Genomic DNA, 27,599 nt, shown 5'->3' with positions numbered 1-27,599 from the left:
GAAAGGGAAGCAGCAGCATTATAAAAATTTTTACCCTGTGTGGCCGGACAACTCCTTTAAGTAGTCTTTATGATGAGACTAGATGCTTGTATGTCTGTCAATAACAGTGTTGAGAATTCGAAATTCCACCCGCCCAAGATTGCTTGCTTGCTGCTGCCCATCTCAAGGATACACTATGGTTCATGGGTCCTACATTTTTCTGTAGTTCAAAGCACAGTATTACAATTAATGACACATTTGCATTGATAGGTGCAGATGCAGATGTAAAAATCCACCCTCAGGTATCCACACTCTATACAGTAATGTTGAGTAGTCTCTTTAAACCCAATTGTTTAAGTAGGTTCTCAACCTTGAGGTCTCTTTCCGAGCCATCGCCTACTAAGCACATGTAACTTATCAGCATATAAAGGGTTGGCATCACTGTGAACACATGTACACAGTCACCAGTTTAGATCAATCAAAAATGTGATCCTTCTAATGGTGGAACAAGAATTCTTTGCCAAAGAAATCAACAGCATTACTATTCAAATACTTATTCCTAAAGACAGTGTTTTATCCAAACTTTACTGATTCCTTGACAAAAATGGGTTGTTGAAAGCCAGGGTGTCACCTAACAGAAGCCAGATTATAATTTGCAGAAAAACATCCTGTGATAATCCCTGGTCATCACCATATTGTTACCTTGCTTGTGCAACATTACCACAGTGAAACAAAACATTAGGGCTGAGTATTTACAGAAAGAGCTCTACACACTACTGGACTATGTATAGTTGGATCCAAGAGGTGTGTGAACAGTCATTTACAAATTTGTCACCTGTTGTAAACTCTGTAGCATGTTTTAGACTCAAAAGATAGTCTCCCAATTGACAGACTCCCTATGGATCTTCCCCTCACTAGTGTGGTCCTCGGTGTCTTCAGTTCCTGGTTTGTAGCTACTTGATGCACTAGAAACAATTAAACAAACAGCAAGCGATGGACAGTTATGTTTACTTGCATGGCCATGAGAACTATTCATATAGAAGTAATTGAAACTATAGACACTTCTACTTTTATAAACATATATGCCCTGACATGGGCTCAAACTTTGTGGAGGGAGCCAAAGAACTACAAATTCCTTCCAACTTGATCACTGTTAGGGTGAAAAGATAAGTAAGCATGGATGTACATGGACCTTTAATCTACCACACTCTTTTCAAATAGGAGGAGCTTAGGAGAGGATGACAAACCTAGCACGAAGACTCCTAGACTCAATTTTTTCTTAAGTGAGTTCAACAATGCGTACTTATGAGAAGTTGATTACTGTTATGTTCGTATGGGCTAGTGAGCACCGGGCCCACATGAACAATAGCAAAAGATAGGGAACACATTAGGTGAAACAGCCACCAATTTACACCTCACCCTATCTTCTACAAAGATGACCAAGGACTTACCTGAGCGGAGACATCGCCCCAATAGGGGGCGGCCCAGCGATCTTTGGATCTGGGCACCCAGGCAAGGATGTATACACATGCCACCACCGACAGGGACAACTGGACAGGATAAGATGACACACAGAGCCATAATCACACCATACAGCAGCCAGTATGCAAACACTAGTAGCAGATGTTAATACTATGAAGGCTAGGTATTTGTTGACATTTTTGCCAAAATATGGAAGCTAGTGGGCCACATCACAGCTCCTGGCTATACTGCTAGTCCCTACACTAACCAGGAGTCCCGTGACATAACTAAACAAAATCCAAAACACAAACCTTTACTGCAGCCACAACACACAAAACCTGCTCACACCACACACAGAGAGAAAATGAGAACAGCGAAAGCTGACCACACCCACACTTGGGAAGACAGCTTTTATGTGTACTGACCTAGAGTGATTGGCTGACTGGAGATATACACACGCCCAGCCAACACAATCCCCCACACCTGAGCAGGAGCACTCCAGAGCACCTGTAGAATGACAGGTCTCAGGAGATGGACGTGACACTTACCTTTATGGATGAAGTTTCAGCTATCATAAATGCCAGATCTCTGGCTCCAATGTCCTATGATCCTAAAGATCCATTCATCCTTGCTTCTATTATGCTGCTTACAGAGAAAACAGATTCTCTTAATGATCCTGTTGGAGAATTCGGGCCTAAAGACCTCTATAAACATCAATGAAGGCATGTACAAAGCCGTGCCGACACCTACAAGGATAAGTGGAAAAAATAATATATTCTGCAACCGAGAAAAAGGTGGCAAACAACCAAACCCAGCCTCAAACCTGGTGATGTCGTACTGATGAAAGGCTCGCAGTTAAACAGAAATAAGAGGCCTTTGGGTCTTCTCTTTATTTTATTTATCTTTATTCGTATAGCGCCAACTTATTCCGCCAATTTATTGTCACGTGTTCTACCCATGAACATGGGACATAATATTCATATATCAAAGGAATGTTTCCAGCTGTGACAGAGTATTTCCCATTTGTGTTTATTGCTATGTTATATGCCATATACATAAGATCTTGGTAAGAGCACCATCTAGTGGTTAGCATTGTTACAAACTTTCCTACTCTGTAAAGATTAATTAGGCCGGGCTCAAATGAGCGGGTCGAATTCTGCATGCGCATATCCACAGGGAAAGACCTGCAAATGATTACAGAAGTGAATTGCGTATGGTCGTGTATGCGTGTGGTTTTCCACACAGATGTACTGCGTATAACAGCATAATATCCGTGCGGAAGAACGAACGCAAGCAGGGAATGGCATTAGAAAGTTATTCAACCCCCTGGAACACCCTTCTATCGCTTAGGTAACAGTGTTTTGTGCTGTTGTGGTGAGAGATGTTTTGAGAGCCTTCAGAACGGGATGCTGCTCTCTAGGCTGGTTTATACTACTTATTTTGAAAGTGGTATACAGCATTTAAAAAAAAGACACTTATTCTTGCGGAGGAAAAGCCCAGAAGAATAAGTGGAGGTTGCAGACAACAGTCTGGATGGGTGTGCTGCTCCCTACACTCTGTCCTGCATTGTCTGCCCACAAAGTCCTGCTTTCTTTATACTTTTTGTATTTGATCTTCTAGCAATGTGCGTATGAATCTGTGTCCATACACAATATTAATTATATATGCACTGCGGATCAAACGCATCCATAGAGATCAATGGAGCTCTTATGTGAGAAATCTGCGTAAAATAAAGCATGCTGCAATTTTTCCTCCAATTGCGCAATCCACAATTCTTATCCGCAGGTGTGAGAGAAACTTTGAAAGTCAATGCCTTTCAATGCCCGTGTACCACGTATCATACGCTTGTGTGAGACCAGCCTTAGTGTCAAGGACCTTTGATGACATCAGTGCCACATGAACTGGAGCTGAGCTCAATGGTGGGCGGTAAAATGCATTTTGGGATGGCATTCACTATTTTGAGAATACTCTGACTGGGATAGTCAGACTCCATTTCAGTTGTCTACTTCGCCGCATGTAGCAGATCCTAGTTGCTTAACCCCGCGTCTTGCTGCTGAACAAATGTTATTCTTTTAACCCTTTCCAATCCAATTTGTATCCTGGTTTTCCTAGGGGGCTTACTCTTTTTCTGCCGTTAAACAGCACTATATGCTGACTAAAGCCAGTACTGCATGAGGTGACACGTTGGATAGGCTCCGACAGCAGAGAGGCTGGCAATATAGAGTAAGAGAACCCCCGATGGATGTCTTCCAACATCGGAGCTGTACAGCCTTAAATCATAATGTCTTCAGAGGTCAGACAGTGGATTGGAAAGGGTTAATGTAGCTCTGCAGATGCTATGCATATATGTATTTGATTGATAGACTCCATTCTGAGGTACTCCTAAGTTAACCACGTTGTGGTTCCCTGAGTATTTGATGTATATGTTTACATCTGTAGTTTTAGCTGTATCTGTAGATTGCTGACCTTCTGTATGTCATTCAGTTTGTACTGATTGCCTGCCTGCTTCTGTTTATTTTTTAGTTTTACCTTGCTTACTTGTTCTAATAAAGTTGTACTACAGCAAAACAGTCTCTTTATTAGAAAGCAAGTTTATCTGCATGTCAGAATAAACAGTATAAATGTGTAGGAAGGCAGAACACTTAAAATCTAGTCACCAGCTGCAGCAGTGATATATTCATGTCAAGATGGAGCCAGAAGTGTGAGGGTATATGTATATATTGCCATATGTTTTTTATGCTTTTATACCTATATGCAAGTTCTATTCAGTTCTAAAATGAGAAAAACTTAATCTGTCGCCTTACATGAGATATTCCAAAGGACTTGCAAGGCGAAGACAAAATGTATCTTAAACACCGCAAGGAAGAACCGGATACGAAGGCCGTGTGCTTGGCTGTTTTCCCAGAAGCGCCGTATCTAGATAACGACTGTTCAACTACGTATATGATTTTCACTGTCTCAGGCGGAAATCCGGACTTTACATATATGGTTATGCGGTGAATTTGAGCCAATGAGACCATTACCCATTCCTAGTGATGTGACCAAAGGGTATAAGATCCTTTGTAATCTGTAATAAAGTGCGCAGTTATGTCCCCGTGTGAGGAACTATACCAGACCTCCGTGTGTGGTGTCTCTTCTTTACCGCCGGCAGCGGGGCATTGGGGTGGGCCTGATTGGTGCTGTACGCAGAAATTTCCCTGACAAATGGAAATTTCCCTGACAGAAGTACAGAGAATAGGTGGGGACCCAGGAAGCATTGGAAAGGAGTGGCGTGGGATTGACAAAGTGAGTATTACTTTTAAAGCATACTTTTTTTGTTATAAAATGTAAATGGCTAAATAACCCCTTTAACCCCTCAACCGTCACATTAAAATCGGAAAAACAATCCCAAAAATGTCACTTTTTAATTGCAGATTTTTAATGTCTCATGTAAATATATTTGACATAGAACTCAAGTCATCTTAAATGGGTTTTGTCATTACAACAAAACCCCATCCACCTGCTCGGCCCAGCCTAAAATAAAAAAAGAGGGCACACTGGCTTGTCCTGGAGCTCCAGAACGCAGCTGGTAGCGTCGGCGACTTCCTGGTTGATGGCCCAGCGTAAGTCAGGTGTCGTCTGTTGCCAATCAGAAGCCGCAGTGTAACTGTACATATGTCACCGTACATGCTCCTGGTAAACATGTACGGTGACGCTGCGGCCTCTGATTGGCAGTAGATGACACCTGACTTTCGCCAGTCCGTCAACCCAGAAGTCACCGCTGATACCAGCGACAGCTCTTAGCTGCTTCCCAGGCTCCAGGACAGGCGAGTATGCCCTCTTTTTTTCTTTTAGGCCCAGCAGGTGGACGGGGTTTTGTTGTAATGACAAAACCCCTTTAAGTACATTTTTAACCACTTAGTGACATAACTAATTTTAACTTTAAGTGCTTATTTAGACGATCGTATATCGGCTGGGTTTTCACACCCAGCTGATATACGGTGTCCCTCTCTGCAGGGGGAGGAGGCTGAAAGAGCTGGGAGCAGTGCACTGAGCTCCTGCCCCTCGCTACTATTTGCAATGGGAGGGGCGGAGCTAATTTTCGGAATTTAGCTCCACCCCTCCCATTGCCAATACTGGAGAGGGGGCGGGAGCTCAGTGCACTGCTCCCGGCTCTTCCAGCATCCTCCTCCTGCAGAGAGGGACACCGTATATCAGACGAGCGTGAAAACCCAGCCGATATACGGTTGTCTGAAGCCGCCCTAAGAGCCATTACATCCTGTCCCTTTTTGTGTTCTAGCAGTTACAACTTACTTTTACATCAATCTAGCTGTATGACACCTTGTAATTTGCAAGTCAAGTTCTAGTTTTTATAGGAACCAATTTTGGGTACATCTAAAGTATTATATAACTTTTATTTATTTATTTTTTGCTGGAGGGCAATGAAAAAAAAGCTATTTCACCATTGTTTTATTACGATTTATTTTCATAGCGTTCACAGCGTGGTATAAATATTATGGTATCTCTATTCTACGGGTTATGTCAATTATGACAATTCCGAATGCATAAAGGTTTTAGACTTCACGGGACACAACATTCCAGGACCAGAGCATTATAATTTTTCAGTCTATAGAGTTGTATCAGGTCTGTTTTTGGTGGGGCAACTTGTAGTTTTTATTGGTACAATTTTGAGGTATATACAACTTTTTTTTTAATTCAAATCTTTTTTATTGAATACATTTTTCTTGTGTCTCAAGACACTTTTGGTGCACAAACAGTACAAACACATAGACAATAACAAATCTCCCCAGTAAACAAGACCCAATAGTCTCTCCTGCAGTGTCTCAGCTCATTGTATTAAAGTTCCTTGGATATTTCGCAATCACCGAGAGGCACTTCACAGACCACACAGCTCAACGTCACCTAGAATTCAGGGGTTAGCATTTCCATGACATAGTTATCTCATTGGACATTATCCTCTAGTCAGGTAATTTTTAAAATATATACAACTTTTTAATTATTTTATATTTCTGTTTGGGGGAAAGCGAAGTGATTAGTAAACTGCTGTTTTGGCATTTTTCATCTTTTTCTTCTTTTATTGTGCTGGATAAATAGTGTAATATTTTATAGTACAGGTTGTTATGGATGTGGCAATACCAATTATGTGTAGTCATTTTGATCTTTTTTCAATATTTAAAGCCTTGTGTAAGGGGAAAAGTTAAAAAAAATGTTTGTAGTAAAAATGTTTAAATGCCATGATCAGGAATGCCTGCAGCATCTGCAGGGTTAAACGGTGTAAAGCAGTGATTAGATGAGTAAGTCCCTTTTTTCTAGGAGAAAAAACACATGAAACACATGAAAAAAGCAAATATGCTCTGTGATTGCTGGGTGGTGAAAACATGAACAAAATTCATGTCACCCCTCTCCTGGGACACAGATATACAGAAGAATCATAAATCTTCTATGCTGCTGGCTTGTCTCCCCTCCCTCTCACCTCTGCACACACTGACTGAAATTGACAGCTGTTAATTTAGTATTCTTGACCTCAATTCAAACAACTACAGCTCTGGTTCTGTAATAATCTTAGCTTAAATTAACCCTAAGATGACACTGAAATCATGTTAGTATCCCTAATAGAATTGGAGCTACAGCTGTTTGAAGCTCTGTTCATCCTAAACCGTAATGTCCTTTCCCTGCAGAACTAATAGAGCTCAGCCTAAAGCTTTACAGCTGCAACTTTACTGACTCCAATTGTGTATTTCTTTTGTTTATACTCCTCCCCATTTCCTGCACAGCTCTTATTCGGCTCACGATACTGTGAACATGTCAAATGGAAAGTCGAAATGGCCCACTGTCAATCTAGTCTGACGTCATCCAATGAAGAGCTAAGCAGTTAGCCCCACTGGCATGAGGTCATCAGAGGCCCTCTTTAACCCCTTCCTACCACAGGGCGTAACTGTACATCCTGGCAGGGAAGTACTTAGTGCAACAGGGTGTAGAGTTACGCCTTGAGGATAGCGTGAGATCATTAGAGATCCCGCCCTATGCGGCAGCGGGAGCCAGCTGTCACCGATAGCCAGCCTTCCGCTACAACAGCGGGGGTGCATCTGAGCAGTGACCCACAATGTTAACCCCTTCCCTGACGTGATCGCTGACTCTCGTGATATAATACTAGAGAGACAATGGACGACAGGTTGCCATGGCAACAGGGTGCCAGATACCGGTGTCCTGCATTGCTATTGCCTATGATCGCCATAACAAGCAATAAGGCATTGCAAGACAGAAGTCCTGCAATGCCTTACCATAGCGATCATAGGTGCTATGGTGCAAGTCCTCCACAGGGACACAAATAGTGTAAAAAAAGATAAAATAATATACAAAAAAGAAAAATGGAAATGTACAAAAAAAACCTTTTTGGGGCTTTTTCTCATATTAGCATAAAAGAATAAAAATCCCACATATTTGGATATCGTCGTATCTGTAACGAAGCGTACAAGAAGTTAAACATGCGTTTTATCCTGCACGACAAAAAGCGTAAAAAAACCCCCTAGAAAAATGAGGCAAATGCTAATTTTTAGCATTCTGCCTCCCAAAAAACGCAATAAAAGAGATAAAAAAAGGCACATGTACCCCAAAATGTTACCAATAAATACTACAGCTCGCAAAAAATAAGCCTTCACAGAGCTCAGTCCATGGAAAAATAAAAAAGTTATAGGACTTTGAATGCAGTGATTTAGAAAAAAAATTATTTCCAAAAAAAGCGGCTTTTATTGTGGAAAAACCTAAAAAATAAATAGGAATGTTGGTATTGTTGTAATCGTACCGACCCGCAGAAAAAATGTATTGTTATTTATGCTGCATTATTAGCGCTGTAAAAAAAAATCTATGGTAGAATTGATGTGTTTTCTCTCCCTGCTATCATAAAAAAATTCAGAAAAGTTTAACAATATAGTCTTATGCACCCAAAAATGGCACCAATAAAAACTACAGTTCGCCACGCAAAAAACAAGGACTTATACAGCCGCAACTATAGAAAATTAAAAAACCTATGGATTTTGAAAAATGGAGATGAAAATTCGCCAAAAATCGTTGTGTCCTTAAGCCCAAAATAGGTCAAGTCCTTAAGGGGTTAATACTGACCAATTCTCCTTCTAATCGCTAAGAAGTGAATGAATCATGATGATGTAAGTGTAAATGGTTCTCTCATAGGGCGCATTCAGGGCGCTTTATTAATTCAAGTCCTGGATTTTCTTAATTCATGCTGAAAAACTGACAAAAAATTGGAGTAGCTTGGTAGATTGGACGTGTTCCATTTTTTCTGCATTAGTGTCATCCATTTAATGCAATTATGCCAGAACTACTAATAGAGGGGTTTTTTGGCTGTCAAAAGATTTAAAGGTTGTCAATCTTTTTGCACTCTGGAATATTACCAGGGGCACCTTGGGTAACATTCAAATGTAATGTTTACATGGAATTATTGCTAAAATGTTTATCTTATATAGAACTCCAATATTCCTTTATGATATCTAGTCTAACATTATTTTAAATAAAACTCTCCTTTGGATTGTCCTTTACAGAGGGCATATAATCTAATTATAAAATGAATGGCTGTCTACGCCATACACTTCACAATTTTCCTTCGGGTCAAATATCAATACATGTTATGTGAAAGCATAATCAATTCTAAAATGTATTTTAAATTTATTAGTCTCTGGGGAAGCTCTGCAAGTACAAAATATTTTGTACTGTAATTAAGAATTATCGCTTTCTTAAGAAATTGTATGAAAGAAAACACATTTACTATACTTATTGCTTACTAGCATGAGTCAAATTGGAAAGAACTTTGGTCAAATCTTATGTATGCTATTGTATTGAAATAGCAAATACGCTAATATTGTAGAGTAGTGTTCACTAACATTTTTTTTCATCCATAATTTTTATAGAATTTTTTTTGATGAACAAAGATGATATTTGCACAAACTAAGTCCATAGAACATTACAAGTCTCAACAGGAAACACTCATGATTAGAGATGAGCGAGCACCAAAATGCTCGGGTGCTCGTTACTCAGGACGAAATTTTCGCGATGCTCGAGGGTTCGTTTCGAGTAACGAACCCCATTGAAGTCATAGGGCGACTCGAGCATTTTTGTATATTCGCCGATGCTCACTAAGGTTTCCATTTGTGAAAATCTGGGCAATTCAAGAAAGTGATGGGAACGACACAGCAACGGATAGGGCAGGCGAGGGGCTACATGTTGGGCTGCATCTCAAGTTCCCAGGTCCCACTATTAAGCCACAATAGCGGCAAGAGTGGGCCCTCCCCCCTCCCAACAATTTTTACTTCTGAAAAGCCCTCATTAGCAATGCATACCTTAGCTAAGCACCACACTACCTCCAACAAGGCACAATCACTGCCTGCATGACACTCCGCTGCCACTTCTCCTGGGTTACATGCTGCCCAACCCCCCCCCCCCCCCCCGCACGACGCAGTATCCACAGCGCACACCAAAGTGTCCCTGCGCAGCCTTCAGCTGCACTCATGCCACACGCTGGCCTCATAGCCACACCACCCTCATGTCTATTTATAAGTGCGTCTGCCATGAGGAGGAACCGCAGGCACACACTGCAGAGGGTTGGCACGGCTAGGCAGCGACCCTCTTTAAAAGGGGCGGGGCGATAGCCCACAATGCTGTACAGAAGTAATGAGAAATATAATCCTGTGCCACCGCCATCAGGAGCTGCACACGTGGGCATAGCAATGGGGAACCTATGTGCCACACACTCTTCATTCTGTCAAGGTGTCTGCATGCCCCAGTCAGACCGTGGTTTTTTATAAATAGTCACAGGCAGGTACAACTCCGCAATGGGAATTCCGTGTGCACCCACAGCATGGGTGGCTCCCTGGAACCCACCGGCTGTACATAAATGTATCCCATTGCAGTGCCCATCACAGCTGAGGTAACGTCCGATTAAATGCAGGTGGGCTTCGGCCCCACACTGCATGCCCCAACCTGACCGGGGTTTTTAATTCATAGACACAGGCAGGTACAACTCCCTATTGTGAAGTCCCTGTGGACCGACAGCATGGGTGGATGCCAGGAAGCCACCGGCGGTACATAAATATATCCCATTGCATTGCCCATCACAGCTGAGGTAATGTCATGTTTAATGCAGGTGGGCTTCGGCCCACACTGCATGCCCCAGTCCGACTGGGGTTCTTTAGAAGTGGACACATGCAGTTACAACTTCGTGTGGACCGACAGCATGGGTGGCTCCCTGGAACCCACCGGCTGTACATAAATGTATCCCATAGCAGTGCCCATCACAGCTGATGTAACGTCAGCTTTAATGCAGGTGGGCAAAAAATTAATTGGATTACACTGTAGGCGAGGGCCCCAAAAAATTGGTGTACCAACAGTACTAATGTACGTCAGAAAAATTGCCCATGCCCAACCAAGAGGGCAGGTGAAACCCATTAATCGCTTTGGTTAATGTGGCTTAATTTGTAACTAGGCCTGGAGGCAGCCCAGTTAAAATAAAAATTGGTTCGGGTGCAAGTTTCAACGCTTTAATGAGCATTGAAATGTATAAAAATTGTTTACAAAAATTATATGACTGAGCCTTGTGGGCCTAAGAAAAATTGCCCGTTCGGCGTGATTACGTCAGGTTTCAGGAGGAGGAGCAGGAGGAGGAGGATGAATATTATACACAGATTGATGAAGCTAAAAGGTCCTCGTTTTTGATGGTGATAGAGAACAATGCTTCCATCCGCGGGTGCAGCCTACGTATTGTTTAGGTATTGCTGCTGTCCGCTGGTGGAGAAGAGAAGTCTGGGGAAATCCAGGCTTTGTTCATCTTGATGAGTGTAAGCCTGTCGGCACTGTCGGTTGACAGGCGGGTACGCTTATCTGTGATGATTCCCCCAGCCGCACTAAACACCCTCTCTGACAAGACGCTAGCCGCAGGACAAGCAAGCACCTCCAGGGCATACAGCGCGAGTTCAGGCCACGTGTCCAGCTTCGACACCCAGTAGTTGTAGGGGGCAGAGGCGTCACGGAGGATGGTAGTGCGATCGGCTACGTACTCCCTCACCATCCTTTTACAGTGCTCCCGCCAACTCAGCCTTGACTGAGGAGCGGTGACACAGTCTTGCTGGGGAGCCAGAAAGCTGTCAAAGGCCTTAGAGAGTGTTCCCTTCCTGTGCTGTACATGCTGCCTGATCTCCGCGCCTCCCCTGCTACCTGGCCCTCGGAACTGCGCCTTCGGCCACTAGCGCTGTCGGATGGGAATGTTACCATCAGTTTGTCCGCCAGGGTCCTGTGGTATAGCATCACTCTCGAACCCCTTTCCTCTTCGGGTATGAGAGTAGAAAGGTTCTCCTTATACCGTGGGTCGAGCAGTGTGTACACCCAGTAATCCGTAGTGGCCAGAATGCGTGTAACGCGAGGGGCACGAGAAAGGCATCCTAACATGAAGTCAGCCATGTGTGCCAGGGTACCTGTACGCAACACATGGCTGTCCTCACTAGGAAGATCATTTTCAGGATCCTCCTCCTCTCTTCCTCCTCCTCCTCAGGCCATACACGCTGAAAGGATGACAGGCAAGCAGCATGGGTACCCTCAGCAGTGGGCCAAGCTGTCTCTTCCCCCTCCTCCTCATCCTCCTCCTCCTCAACACGCTGAGATATAGACAGGAGGGTGCTCTGACTATCCAGCGACATACTGTCTTCCCCCGCCTCTGTTTCCGAGCGCAAAGCGTCTGCCTTTATGCTTTGCAGGGAACTTCTCAAGAGGCATAGCAGATGAATGGTGACGCTAATGATTGCAGCATCGCCGCTCACCGTCTGGGTAGACTCCTCAAAGTTTCCAAGGACCTGGCAGATGTCTGCCAACCAGGCCCACTCTTCTGTAAAGAATTGAGGAGGCTGACTCCCACTGCGCCGCCCATGTTGGAGTTGGTATTCCACTATAGCTCTACGCTGCTCATAGAGCCTGGCCAACATGTGGAGCGTAGAGTTCCACCGTGTGGGCACGTCGCACAGGAGTCGGTGCACTGGCAGATGAAACCGATGTTGCAGGGTGCGCAGGGTGGCAGCGTCAGTGTGGGACTTGCGGAAATGTGCGCAGAGCCTGCACACCTTTCCGAGCAGGTCTGACAAGCGTGGGTAGCTTTTCAGAAAGCGCTGAACCACCAAATTAAAGACGTGGGCCAGGCATGGCACGTGTGTGAGGCTGCCGAGCTGCAGAGCCTCCACCAGGTTACGGCCGTTGTCATACACGACCATGCCCGGTTGGAGGCTCAGCGGCGCAAGCCAGTGGTCGGTCTGCTCTGTCAGACCCTGCAGCAGTTCGTGGGCCGTGTGCCTCTTCTCTCCGAAGCTGAGTAGTTTCAGCACGGCCTGCTGACGCTTGCCCACCGCTGTGCTGCCACAACGCATGACACCGACTGCTGGCGACGTGCTGCTGCTGACACATCTTGATTGCGAGACAGAGGTTGCGTAGGAGGAGGAGGAGGAGGGTGGTTTAGTGGAGGAAGCATACACCGCCGCAGATACCACCACCGAGCTGGGGCCCGCAATTCTGGGGGTGGGTAGGACGTGAGTGGTCCCAGGCTCTGACTCTGTCCCAGCCTCCACTAAATTCACCCAATGTGCCGTCAGGGAGATATAGTGGCCCTGCCCGCCTGTGCTTGTCCACGTGTCCGTTGTTAAGTGGACCTTGGCAGTAACCGCGTTGGTGAGGGCGCGTACAATGTTGCGGGAGACGTGGTCGTGCAGGGCTGGGACGACACATCGGGAAAAGTAGTGGCGACTGGGAACTGAGTAGCGCGGGGCCGCCGCCGCCATCATACCTTTGAAAGCCTCCGTTTCCACAACCCTATACGGCAGCATCTCCAGGCTGATAAATTTTGCTATGTGCACGTTTAACGCTTGAGCGTGCGGGTGCGTGGCGGCGTACTTGCTCTTGCGCTCCAACACTTGCGCTAGTGACGGCTGGACGGTGCGCTGAGAGACATTGGTGGATGGGGCCAAGGACAGCGGAGGTGAGGGTGTGGGTGCAGGCCAGGAGACGGTAGTGCCTGTGTCCTAAGAGGGGGGTTGGATCTCAGTGGCAGGTTGGGGCACAGGGGGAGAGGCAGCGGTGCAAACCGGAGGCGGTGAACGGCCTTCGTCCCACCTTGTGGGGTGCTTGGCCATCATATGTCTGCGCATGCTGGTGGTGGCTCCCCGGCTGATCTTGGCGCGACAAAGGTTGCACACCACTGTTCGTCGGTCGTCTGCACTCTCAGTGAAAAACTGCCAGACCTTTGAGCACCTCGGCCTCTGCAGGGTGGCATGGCGCGAGGGGGCGCTTTGGGAAACAGTTGATGGATTATTCGGTCTGGCCCTGCCTCTACCCCTGGCCACCGCACTGCCTCTTCCAACCTGCCCTGCTGCTGCACTTGCCTCCCCCTCTGAAGACCTGTCCTCAGTAGGCGTAGCAAACCAGGTGGGGTCAGTCACCTCATCGTCCTGCTGCTCTTCCTCCGAATCCTCTGTGCGCTCCTCCCTCGGACTTACTCCAATTACTACTACCTGAGTGATAGACAACTGTGTCTCATCGTCATCGTCCTCCTCACCCACTGAAAGCTCTTGAGACAGTTGCCGGAAGTCCCCAGCCTCATCCCCCGGACCTTTCCAAAGGTTGGGCATCGGTCACGACAAACTCCTCCGGTGGGAGAGGAACCATTGCTGGCCATTCTGGGCAGGGGCCCGGGAACAGTTCCTGGGAGTCTGCCTGCTCCTCAGAATGTGTCATTGTAATGGAGTGAGGAGGCTGGGAGGAAGGAGGAGCAGCAGCCAGAGGATTCAGAGTTGCAGCAGTGGACGGCGCAGAATTCTGGGTGGTCGATAGATTGCTGGATGCACTTTCTGCCATCCACAACATGACCTGCTCACACTGCTCATTTTCTAATAAAGGTCTACCGCGTGGACCCATTGATTGTGAGATGAATGTGGGGACGCCAGAAACGTGCCTCTCTCCTAATCCCGCAGCAGTCGGCTGCGATACAGCTGGATCAGGAGCTCGGCCTGTGCCCACACCCTGACTTGGGCCTCTGCGTCCTCGCCCGCGTCCACGTCGTCTAGGCCTACCCCTACCCCTCAGCATGCTGTATTACCAGTAGTGCAGAAACAGAACGCTGTAATTAAATGTGCCGCTTATTGGCCTGTGGTTGGAGGCTGACTTCCCTTACGGAATGCACAGCAGATCCAGGAAACAATTTTGCGCAAGGCTGCTGTAACGCTTAGCTGCGTATTAATTAGGACTACTACCCCCAGCAGATAGATACTGTAGGCAGCGTATAATATTATGTATACTGTTTCCCTCTGGTGGGATGACGGCGCTGATGTAACAGAGACAGCAGATCCAGGAAACAATTTTGCGCAAGGCTGCTGTAACGCTAAGCTGCGTATTAATTAGGACTACTACCCCCAGCAGATAGATACTGTAGGCAGCGTATAATATTATGTATACTGTTTCCCTCTGGCGGGATGACGGCGCTGATGTAACAGAGACAGCAGATCCAGGAAACAATTTTGCGCAAGGCTGCTGTAACGCTTAGCTGCGTATTAATTAGGACTACTACCTAACAGCCTCAACAGTACTGCACACGGTCAGATGTGGCCCTAAGGGTCCGTTGGGGTTCTTGAAGCCTAAAATCACTCCTAACGCTCTCCCTATAGCAGCTCCGGCACCAGCAGCACTTTCCCTGATCTCTGTCAGAATGCATCTGTGGCGAGCCGCGGGAGGGGCCGATTTATATACTCGGGTGACACCTGATCTCGCCAGCCACTCACTGCAGGGGGGTGGTATAGGGCTTGAACGTCGCAGGGGGAAGTTGTAATGCCTTCCCTGTCTTTCTATTGGCCAGAAAAGCGCGCTAACGTCTCAGAGATGAAAGTGAAAGTAACTCGAACATCGCGTGGTGCTCGCCTCTAGTAACGAGCATCTCGAACACGCTTATACTCGAACGAGTATCAAGCTCAGACGAGTACGTTCGCTCATCTCTACTCATGATCTATTTCAAGAATCATCAATGACAACAGAATGAGTAGAAAATCAAACAAACAAAAGGAGTACACAATATAATGAGATTAGAAAAAGAAAACTGAAGCCAAGGATTCCACATAGAACAATATTTATGTAGGCAATTGTGGCGAATTTTCTCATATGCATTATCTTCCAAGACAGTAGAGATCAAATCATTAATAGAAGAAGGTGTGGGAGATCTCCACTTTACATAGTAGCATAGTATGCAGGCCCTTTTACACAGGAGGATTATCGTTAGGAGTTGTTCAAATACCTGCGCTCCCGCAAGTTTTAAACGATAGTCTTCCCATGTAAATGCATGTAGAGACTGAATGACTAGCCATTCAATGTAAACAGCAGTTGTTCAGCTTAGTGGGAAGGGGTGGGGGCCCCCCATGGCCACCCCATTTCCATGTCGGTAGCCCTTTCAGTGATGCCAGCTCCTGTGTAACAACACAGGAGCGAGCTTCACTGGGACGATTGTCGGGGATCATTTGCCCGACAGCTCGTCCTGTGTAAATGGGCCTTTAGTTACATTCTATATATAGGACGCTTGCCGAAAATGGGAATATGGCATGTAAACTTTCTATGTGTAGAGGATGGGGAAAAAAACAAAAAACAACAGTGCTGTTGCTGAGTTATTGCTAATGTTCATACCCTTTTTATAAAGGAAACTTCTCTTCAATAGTTTAACAATGGAGTAGAGTACATGTATAAGTTGATCCAGGAATTATTCTGACTACCATCATGGAGTAGGGAAGGATTTTTTTCCCCCTGAATGAGGGTAAATCGGCTTAAGAGGCTAAGAGTTTTTTACTGAAGTGTTTCATGGCATCTAGATATGTCCAAAAAGTTGATCAGTGTTATCCAATCATTTATGCCCCCTTCAATTCCAAGAAAGGAGCTGACAAGGTCAGTCAGCTGTTTCTGCCTTACTTAATGTAACCCCCTAAATGATTATCCCCAGATGTGCTCTAGCTACATGAAAGGTTAACACTGTTTTGCCCTAGGACAGCTCAGGCGGCAGTATTGTTACGATCGTGTAGGCAAACTAAGCTGGGGGCCCACACGATCGTGACCAATGGAAGGATTCACACGAGGTTCATCCAGGTTTCAGGCAACTGACCCTGTGCTACTGGGGAAAGGATGACATGGCCCTACCTAAGCAGGGACATCGCCAATAAAGGGCGGCCCAGCAGTCTTCAGATCTGGGCCCTGTACTGCTCCTAGGAACCACGCCACCAGAACAGGACACATACACAGCCACATAACAGGGACAGAACAACAGGACACACAGAGCAAGAAAACACAGCATACAGTAGGAAATGCAACCACTAGTAACAGATGATAAGCTATATATAAATACCAGGTATTAGTTGACATTTTGTACAAAACATGGAAGCTAGCGGGCCACTTCACGGCTCCTGGCTACACCGCTAGTCCCTACATTAACCAGGAGTCTAGCACCACCAGACACAGTTCACACAGCAAGCTGCAACAGGACAGGACACAGGTCACACAGCAAGCTGACACAAAACTGACAGAAAATAAACGTACAAACGGACATGAACCAGCAAGAGACCAAGCACACAGCAAGCTGCAACGGACAAGGATTCATGACTGCTCACCCTGAACACCAAACACACAGCATGCAGTAACGGACATGGATACATGACTGCTCACTCAGGACACTAGCCAGACACTGACAAGAGCAGGGTTTATATGTGAGCAAAGACCCAGGAGATTGGCTGGCAGGAAGTCACCACACCCAGCCAGCTCAATCATTCAACACCTGTGAGCTGTGCTTCTACAAACCATAGTACTACAGGTCTCAGCAGTACAATGTAACAAGTATACAGTGATCCCTCCCTATATCGCGGTTCAATGATTGTGGCTTCAGTGCATCGTGAATTTTAGATAGACAATATATAATTCTGTTTTCGCAGAGTTTTTTGCTATATCGTGGAATTTTGCGGTACATACAGGAAATACAGTACGCCACTAGCGCTTGTCAACATGAGATTGTACACGGCACACTATTGGGGGATAGAATATTTTCTATATCGGTCGCTGATTGGCTCACTGACCATAGCATCGGTCTGTTTGTTCACTTTTGCGATTGTTTGGCAGTTTACCCGACAGATTCATTTGTGTAAATAGAACAATGCTACTTCGCTGATTTTCACGTATTGCAGGGGTCTCTGGAACGTAACCCCCACAATAGACGAGGGATCACTGGAAAGGTAGCTGCTACTAAAAGCTCTAGCTTTGTCTAAAACAATACCAGAATTGTAGCTTTAGCCACTATATAGCCCAAGCTTCAGCAGGTTGAAATGGGAGCTGCATATACTTGTAAGTACACTCTCACAAGAGTTTTTATCTGCATTTAATGCTGCGTTTTCAGCGCAGCACTAAACGCTGTTAATCACTACTATTTCAATGGGGCTTCTCAGACAAGCATTGACACGTTTTTTTTTTTTTTTAAACTTGTTTTTATTGAATCAGGACAAACTTTGACATTTCAGTTGCATTTGCTGTTTTGACTTCACAAATAAAAATGTCTTCCTAATTCACTTTTTCATAACATTTTTATATAACTGGGAAAGTTGGGGAGGGGTATGAGGGGTCAGGGAGTTGAAACGAAAGGGAGGGAAGGAAAGACACTCACAATAACAAAACAAAAAACAAAGAACAAAAAGAAAAAAAAAAAAAAAAAAAAAAAAAAAAAAGGGGGGGGTGGGAGAGGAGGGGGGGGGGGGCAGGTCTGGCCGGAAGGGACGGGGGGGGGGGGGGGGGGGGAAGGGGAGAGAACATTTGCATTAAACCAAACTTTTGACCCAATTGGTGTTTATACACTTAGTCTTATGAACTTCGTGCTGGAGATCTTCGAAAGGTATGGAGACCCCGCGCGGCCACGGCACGACCAGTGATTCACCCTATATTGGTGTGTCCCCCACTGCCGCCTGCTCCTGGAACCAGTAGGTGTGGTGAAAGCAATTTTTTAGTTTTTCTTTTACTCTCTGTGGCAATAATTGGATGAAACTTCCCCATGTTTCGAAGAAAGTTTGTACCATCTTCTCCTTAAATAATGAAGTTTCCGCCCAGTCCATTTGAAATAAAAATGCGAGTTTTTCCAGGAACAGTCTGAATGGGGGGCCTGTTGGTTGCACCCAGGTCTGCAGGATGGCTTTTAGGCCTGCTGCTGCTATAAAATGTAGTAACTTTCTTACTCCCCTTGCACAACGATATGTCTTGGGGTCTAGATATCCAAATACTGCCCACGCTGGTTCTTGTGGGCAGAAGTTTGTCAGGTGTGTTGTGGTGTATTCGCGTATTCGGGACCAGAAGTTTTTTATCAGTGGGCACGTCCACAGGCTGTGGTATAGATTAGTGTTTGGTTCCTGGCATTTGAAACAGTTTGGGGTGTCGTAAATTCCCATGTAAAATCCCTTAATTGGGGTGAGGTATGATCTATGGGCTATCTGTAGTCTCATCTCCAGAAACCTAGCTGATGGCAGGCATTTGTGGGCTGATACTAGGGATTCCTTAATTAATGTAGGTGTGAGGTCTGGGTTGTCCAGAGACCATTTCCCAACCCCTGGATCAATGTCCTCTTCTTCCCTCATGTTCCTTATTGCTCTGTATATTTTTGATATCATTCCCCGTGCTCCCGTTTTCTTGGAGATCCAAGTGTTTCCTGCCTGTGTCCAGTCATGTTCCTGGAACTGCGGTGTAAGGCCTGTGATATAGTGTCTGACCTGTAGATATGAGAACAGTGGAATAGGGATTTCGGGGTATTTTTGTTTTGTTTCTGCATGAGTCAGGATTCTTCTTTCCTTTTTGTGCAGTAATTTATCTATTGAGTCCAGCCCGTGCGCCTCCCATTCAAAGAAGATGTTGTGGGATTTTCCGTCCTGAAAGTTGGGGTTGTTTATGAATGTCAAGTGTGGGGATATGTGTGGTGACGTTTGACTGTCTCTACGTAGTTTATTCCATGCTTTCCACGCTGCTAATATCAGGGGGTTATGTTTGATTTGCTTTGGCAGTTCTGAGTATGGTTGGTGGAGTACATTTTGTAGTTGTATTGGCTTGGCCATTATTTGTTCTAGTGGCGTGTTTGTAAAGTGCGACTTGGAAAAAATCCAGTCATGGATAAATCTCGCTTGTGCTGCTAGGTTATAGTCCCTTATATTTGGTAGGTTGGTGCCGCCGTTGTCCTTATGTTTATGTAGGGTTTTAAGGGCAATGCGTGGTCTTCCCCCTCCCCAGATAAATTTTCTATATAGATAGTTGATCTTCTTTATGTCTTTCAATTTTAGAAATATGGGGAGTGAATGCAGGATATATAGTAATCGTGGGAATTCTACCATTTTTAAGAGGTTGATTCTCCCCAGAAAGGAGACCGTAAAGTTCTTCCATACATTTAGGGTCGTTTCTAGTTTTTTGACATATGGTTCAATATTTGTTTTGTAGAGTGCTGAAGGGTTTTTTGTGAGTTGAATCCCCAAATATTGTATGGACTGTTTTTCCCATTTGAATGGGTGTTGGTTTGCCCATGTGGGTTTCGCTGGTCCTCTAAGTAGCAATGCTTCTGTTTTGTCCAGGTTCAGGGTGTAGCCTGAGAGTTTGCCTATTCTTTCTATTTCCCGTAATAGGGGTGATAGTGTTTCCCTAGGGTTGTTGACTATGAGTAAGAGGTCGTCAGCAAATGCTTCTACCTTTATCCTCGTTTCTCCGTAGCACGCCCCTGTATAAAGCGTGGTGTGTGTTAGGAATCTGAGTAGTGGATCAATTGATATGTTAAACAGTAATGGTGAAAGGGGGCAGCCCTGTCGAGCTCCTCTAAAAAGGTCGATGTGGGGGGTATTGTGGCCATTGACTGTGAGGATTGTGGTGGCGTTTGTTTGTGTTGTGTTAATATAGTTTGCAAAGGTCTGTCCAAACCCTCTTTTTTTCAGCAGTACGTTTAGGAATGGCCAGGCCATTTTGTCAAAAGCTTTCTCAGCGTCTAGGCTGAGAAGCATTGTTGTGGGGTTTTCAGGGTTTTGTGCTGCCACAGTTGCCGCTATGGCGGCCCTGATGTTTTTTAGGGCACTACGTCCTTGCGTGAAGCCTTTTTGCGATGTGTCTAGTATGGACGGTAGGATGGTTTGAAGTCTGTCTGCTAGTATTTTAGATAAGAATTTATAGTCGCAGTTTAGTAGTGCGATCGGTCTGTATGATCGCGGGTCAGTCGGGTCTTTATTTTGTTTGGGGAGTAGAATTGTTCTGGAAGTGCCAAAGTCCTCTATTTGGGTATCTTCCTTATATATTGCATTGTATAGTTGTGTCAGCACTGGTACTATATCTGTTGTTAGTATTTTATAATATTCTGTTGTGAGACCATCCGGTCCCGGCGTCTTTCCCCCTGCTGCCGCTGCTATTACGTCCCGAACCTCCTCCTCTCGTATGTCTGCATTCAGTGCTGTTTTTTGTTCCTCTGTGAGTCTCGGCAAGCTCATAGTTTCTAAAAAATTGTGGATGTCCTGTATGTTTGCTGGTTCTGCCCGGTATAGGTTTTCAAAATATTCGTATAGTGTTTGGGTTATCTCTTCCTGTTTTGTCATCAGGATATTATCGTTGATGCCCCTTAGGGTTAATATTGGTTTATGTGGCTGCCTTTGTTTGGTTAGGTTTGCTAACAGTCGCCCCGTCTTGTTACCCCACCTATAGAATTTATTTTTTGTTAGTTGTGTTTGCCAATGTGCATGTGTGTGTACGAATTCATTTAGCAGGTGTTTTGCTGTGAGGAATATTTGATATGAGTTATCGTCTTGAGCGTCTATGTGTTCTTTTTGTGTTGTCAGGAGAGAGCTGTGTAAGGCCTCGAATTCTGTTTGGAATTTTTTCCTTTTGTGGGACACGTAGCTTATGATGTGACCTCTCATCACTGCCTTCGAGGCCTGCCAGAAGAGTGCTATGTTGTCTATGTGTTCGCTGTTGTCGTCTGCGTAGTTGTTCCAGTGTAGTTTTATGTATTCTCTAAACTCTTCCGATTCCCGTAGGTAGGAGGGGAAGCGCCACAGCCGTGACAGCCTCCGAGAGGGGACCAGTTGTAATGTTGTTGCGATCGGTGCGTGATCGCTTAGAGATATCGGATGAATTATAGATTGCCGATGGCAATCAAATATTTTGTTCGATATTAGGAAAAAGTCTATCCGAGAAAACGAGTGATGGGCGTTGGAGCAACATGTATATTCTCTGCTGGTTGGGTTTGAAAGTCGCCACGGGTCGCACACGTGGAGTTGGTCTGTTAGTGTAATTAGCGCTTGTGTAGTTGAGGTTGGTTGGGTGGAAGGTCCTGTTCTGTCTAGTGAGTCGTCTTGTGTGCCATTAAAGTCTCCCCCCAGGATTATGTGGTCGTTTAGGTAAGGTTGTAGCTGTTCAGTTAATGTTGCATAGAATTTTGGTTGGTCTGTGTTGGGGGCGTATATGTTCACCAGGCAATATGTTTGTGAGTCTATGCTGACCCTCAGCACCAGGAATCTCCCTTGTGGATCTGCTATGGTTTGTCTCATCGTGTGTGGTATGTTTTTCCTTATCAGGATGGCTACTCCTCGTGATGCTGATGTATGTGAGGCTGTGTAGCATGTTTCTATCCACGGTGCTCTCAGCTCGCCTTTTCCCTCTTTTTTCCAATGTGTTTCCTGCAGGAATACAATGTCTGGTTTGTGTCTCTTCAAGTGTGTTAGTACTTTTTTTCGCTTAATAGGTGTGTTAAGACCATCTACATTCCATGATAGAATTTGTAGTGTTTTGGGTGTGTGGTAATCTGTAGTCTCTGCGTCTATAGGCATGTTAATGTATGTGTTTTGGTCATATTTACCGTTGTGAGTGCCTTTCTGTCGTCGCATCCCCCGGTCCCAGCGAGCCGTGGGTGCAACTGAATAGTGGTCGTGCCGCGTCGGCGGGGCCTTTCGATCTCCCTGTTGGGTTCCCTCCTAGAATTCAAATGGGTCATGGTGAAAAACATAGAAAAACTTATGTAAACATAAAACATGTATGCAGTCTTTTCTTTTGCATTAGTACTGCCGCATCCGCATTATTTGGATCAGGGTCGTGTTGGGGGATCAAGGACCCAGTTCCCTTTTTCTTTCTGTCTCATCCTCTTCCGTCTTCTTCTTCCAGTTGTAGGTGTCTCCTTGCGTCTTCCGGATTGTTAAATATCAGAGTTCTATTGCCTTCTTGAACCCAAAGTTTTGCGGGATACAGCAGTTGGAACCGTGTGTTCTGTTCGTGTAGGGCTTGACAAATTGGAGTGAATAGTTTGCGTTTTTGAGAGACTGCAGCTGAGAAGTCCTGAAATATGAGGATTTTCATTCCTTGAATTATCAGTTCTTTTCGTCGTCTGTAGGCCTGTATAACCTCCTCTTTCGTTGCCCAGTGCATGTATTTGGCTATTACTGGTCGTGGTCGGGTTCGGTTGTTGCGTCCGTCTCCTGGTGGGCCAATTCTGTGGGCCCTTTCAATTATTAAGGGGTCATTTGGCATGTTGAGTTGAAGGGCTTGTGGCAGGTCAGTGGTTAGATATGTTGAGAGTTGGGCGTTGGTTACCGATTCCGGGATTCCCACAAAGCGTAGATTATTACGTCGATGTCTGTTCTCTAGGTCGTCTACTTTTTCCCGGAGTGCTTCGGTTTCTAATCGGCTTCTTTGTAATGAGGCTTCTAGGGTGGCTATGGATTGGTCCGTGTTTTGGGACTTTGCTTCCAGCTCTGTCAGTCTTTGGGTGTTGTCTGTAATTTGCGCTAGAGCTGAGTTTATAGATTTGTGCAATGTCTCTAATCTGTTGTCAAATAATGGTAGTAATATTTTTGAGACCTCTTGCGCCACCATTGTGGCCTGTGTCATTTCTGCACTGTTATCCATCGGTGATGCAGTGGTTTGTGGAGGCGGAGTTTCAGGGTTTTGGTCCGATGTTGTTGTAGCTCGGGGTGAGGCGTTTCTTGGGGAGGGTATGGGTTGTTGAGTGTTCTTGCTCTCTTTTTCTTTTGTATTCTTAGTCGGTCTGTTTTTCTGCTTTCCCCCTGAGTTTGATTTGTCTGTATCTATCTGGCGTGTTGCTCGCGTTGTAGTGTTTGAATTACGTTCGTTTAGATATTTGTCCATATTTTGGTTTTCGGTTCTGGTGGGTATGCAGACTTTGTGTACAAGGAGCTGCTATTTCCCTGTATCCAATTTCGCTTTTGTTTTGTTGCTGTTTTTTTCGGAGCGGATGCGGCTTCTCGTTTAGTTATTATTCTTGCATTTTTGCTTGTTTGGTTCTATTGGGATTTTCTGGTGGATTTTGTTCTTGTTATGTTTACTTCTATCTCCTTTCTCGCCTCCACTCTACTCTGCCGGGTTGGGGGGTCACTGTTTTGCTGCTGTCCTTCTCCTCCTGTTCGTTTTCTTCCCCCCTTCCACCTCCCCCCCCTCTTGGGGTATTCTCCTTTTCTTTCGGTGTGTTACCCTTCTGTGTTCCTCTTTACTTCTTCTCCCCCTCCCCCCAGGCCTTGTTTATGCCTTTGTTGTTTTGTTGGGGCACTGCCCGGGGCCACGGCCGGGTGGGGTTTGTTTGCTGTTCGTGCGGGGGCTTTTATGTGGTTTTTGTTTTCCCCTTACTATTTTCCCCTGTGGCCTGTTTCTAGGGTGGTGTGTGGGTGGGGGCTACCCACTTTTCTGTGGGGGGGTTCTGTGCCCTTCCCCTTATTCACTGGTTCTCTGATGTCACCTTCAGGGCCCCGTGCCGCTGCCCCTGGGTCTCGTCGGGTCGCGGCCCACCGATAGCCCCCTCCCCGTCGGGGCCGAAGATTCGGGCGCCGCCGGGCCGCGGCGCGCTTTGATCGGAAAGGCCTGTCTCCCAAGCGCCGCTCCTGCGGCTTCATTGACACGTTTTTAACACTGCATTTTTCAAGTGCTGTCTGTTGTATTTTTATGCGTTTCTGTGTTTTAAAACGTGATGCTTTGCCCATTAAAATGAATCGGGTGCGGTTTCAGCGCTGCTTAAAATGTGGTAGAATGTGGTTACCGCATTTTTTAGCTGCGTTTTTTCAGTTCTTGCATTAGCAGCTTACTTGACTGCATTTATAACTGTGCTTAAAACGCAGTCAAACGCTGTCAAAAATGCAAGTCAACGCAGCATTCCTATAAGCGCCCGTGTGAGAGTGGCCAAATTCTCACTTTAGCTTGTAAAAAAAGCAGAGAGAATGAGCTAGCAGTGTGCAGTGAGTGTTGGATTTGTGATTTTCCTCCAGGAGTCTGTGCATAGCTTCAAATGACTTAAGAAGGGGTACAAGAAGGAGGGGTAATTACCCCCCACCCATCAGTTAGAAAGCATACTATATGGCCGCCTGCAGACGGCCGGCTCGGATCCCGCTGCGAGAATTCTCGCAGCGGGACCCGACCCAAGCCCCTGCAGGGACCAGTGCAGCACTCACCTCTCCCGCGTCTCCGGCTCTTTGCTGTGCAGGCTGCCGGCCAGCCGGCACATACGTGGAGCAGGGCCAGCAGCCTGGGAGTTACATTTCAGAAATAGAACATGCCGCGATTTGTTTTCCACGCGTGATTTCGCGCAGAGAAAATGGCGACCGTTTGCCTAGGATTGCGTTTTCTAACGCAATCCTACTGCAACTTCCACGGGCGGAAATTCTGCGGGAAATCCCACCACGGAATTTCCGCCCGTGTGCAGGGGGCCTATGGTAACATAGTATGTTAGGCTGAATGAAGACAATGCCCATCTAGTTCAGCCTATTTCCACCCTCTAGTTGATCCAGAGGAAGGCAAAAACCCCAAGAGGCAGATGCCAATTAGCCCATTTGGGGGAAAATTCCTTCCCAAGTCCATAATGGCAGTCAGACTAATCCCTGGATTAACTTTGATAGTTCCTACCTGACTATAAGACCCAGAACTACAAATCCGCTGATCACTCAATGTCTATATCCTGTAATATCCTTCCGCTCTAGAAAGGCATTTAGTTCCCTCTTAAACTCCTCTATGGATTTTGCCGCCATCACCATGTCCCCCGGCAGAGAGTCCCACAGTCTCGCTGCTCTTATAGTAAAGAACCTCCTCCTGTGTTGGTGATAAAACCTGCTTTCTTCTAAACATAGCGGATGCCCTCTTGCTGCTGATGCAGTCCTGGGTATAAACAGATCATGGGAGAGATCCTTGTATTGTCCCCTAATGTATTTATACATAGTTACATATGTGCTCTCCGATTGTTAAATATGGAGGGGGTGGGGTCTTTTTTCCAGAAAAGAATTCAGACACTGAAAATTTGCTAATCTAATCCCTCCTCTGTGCCAAATTAGGCTGTTGACTATTATTTGGCCGATTAAACCCTCAAGTAAAAAATATTTTTTCTTACAATGCATTGAGTGGTGCACTAAGTAGATCACCTGTTCTAATTTTATATAGGGCAGAATACGCTGGCTAAATGCACTGAGTGGCGCCTTTCAGTGCTGACACCGGGGGAACAATGAAGAAGATAAGTATAACACTGACATTCCCCAACACAGCCTAGTTTATAGGGCTAAAAGTAGGTGAAAGAGTCTCTTTAAACTCACTCTGGCTGAGGGGGGTGGACAAACCTAGGGGTAGATTACCTACTGCCCTAAATCCATGGGGAATCACTGCAGCTAAATTAGAGTTGATGAAATATGGAGCACCTGATACAATCCATGATATGCTAGCTAACGAGGAAAAGGGGTCCAGGGAGCTGCAGGCTTGTTGATATGGTGGGTCTTTATTACAGAAGGCTGCATGGAGGTGGTGCGAGCACCCGCGTTATCATCATGCAGCTTTGGCATCGCTTCTAATTTAAACATCTTTCTCTGCTTCCTTTTTGGCGCGATAAAGAGCTGAGTTGGTGTAACTGCGCTCCCCTCATAAATGCCCAAGGAAATACGCAATAAACAGATGACATCTCCAATGGTCAAATCCAGCATCAGGTAAGAGGGAGTCTTATGCAAGCTCTTTGCCTCAGGTTGATGAAAGCAAACAGGAGATCGCCCAGCAAGCTGACACAAGTGATGATGCCAGCTTAGCCCCTGTGCCGTATCTTCACATACCACCATATCGTCTCTCATTCTTCTCTTCAGCCCTTATGTCCTCCCTCTTCTTCTTCATCCTTTATGTCCTTCTCTCTCTTCCTCCACATGATCCTCTCTCATTGTCTTCCTCCTTCATGTCACTTTCTCATCCCTCTAATAATCTGCAGCCGCTGTTCTCTCTACAGAGGTTCAGACAACAGCCGGATACCCACCATAGAGGGACCACCAACAGGATGGGAAGAGCAAAGGAGAAACAGGTCGAGGAACAGGGACAGCACAGGACCATATGTACAAGATAAAAACACATACAAAGAGGGCACAGACAATAGGGAGGGGGACAAAGCATGATTTAAAGGGCCAGCACCCCAAGCTTATACACTTTATATACTAACTTCCTAGGCCTCACCTACCACCAATATGGCTACCTAATGTTTTGCTGACCCCTCCTACTTGTGTGGGTCCCACCTGATGGTAATTTAGATTCAGCTACAACATGAGGAAATTTTTAGATTCTTTTTCCAGGGCCATTTTAAGTTCAAATCACCCCTGTACAAGGGGTGTGCTGGGAATCGTGGACCCAATATGGGAAGAAGTAGTGAATAATGTGATATGAGGGGGGATACTAGGAGTGGTAGAGCAAATCCTGAGAAGGGATGGTTGGAGATAAAAAGCTGAAATGATTGAGGAGGGTTATGCTAGTAAATGATTCCATAAGCTGGGAAGCTGCTGCCCCCTGGCTGTGAGGAGGGTGACTGACAGCGCTGGTTACAGTGCAAGCTGCGTTGGGGCACAGACTGCGAGATTCCCTGGTTAAAGAGAACCTGTCACATCCCATAGCACTATGAACTAGGTTATGGTGCTGTTAGTAGAGGCAATAGGGAAACAGGGGATGTATTTTTTTTATTTTTTATACTGGCCCGATCACACAGTATTCCCCGCTTCTGTAGGCATGTCGCATGAAAAGCTGACTCTTTTCAGAGTCCCAAGCATCTCTGATATAAATCTATGGGAGAACACGGGAATGAGAACCTGGTTTAA

The sequence above is a fragment of the Eleutherodactylus coqui genome, chromosome 2, assembly GCF_035609145.1.
Source record: "Eleutherodactylus coqui strain aEleCoq1 chromosome 2, aEleCoq1.hap1, whole genome shotgun sequence".
Lineage (NCBI taxonomy): Eukaryota > Metazoa > Chordata > Amphibia > Anura > Eleutherodactylidae > Eleutherodactylus > Eleutherodactylus coqui.
This window is presented reverse-complemented; position numbering follows the sequence as displayed.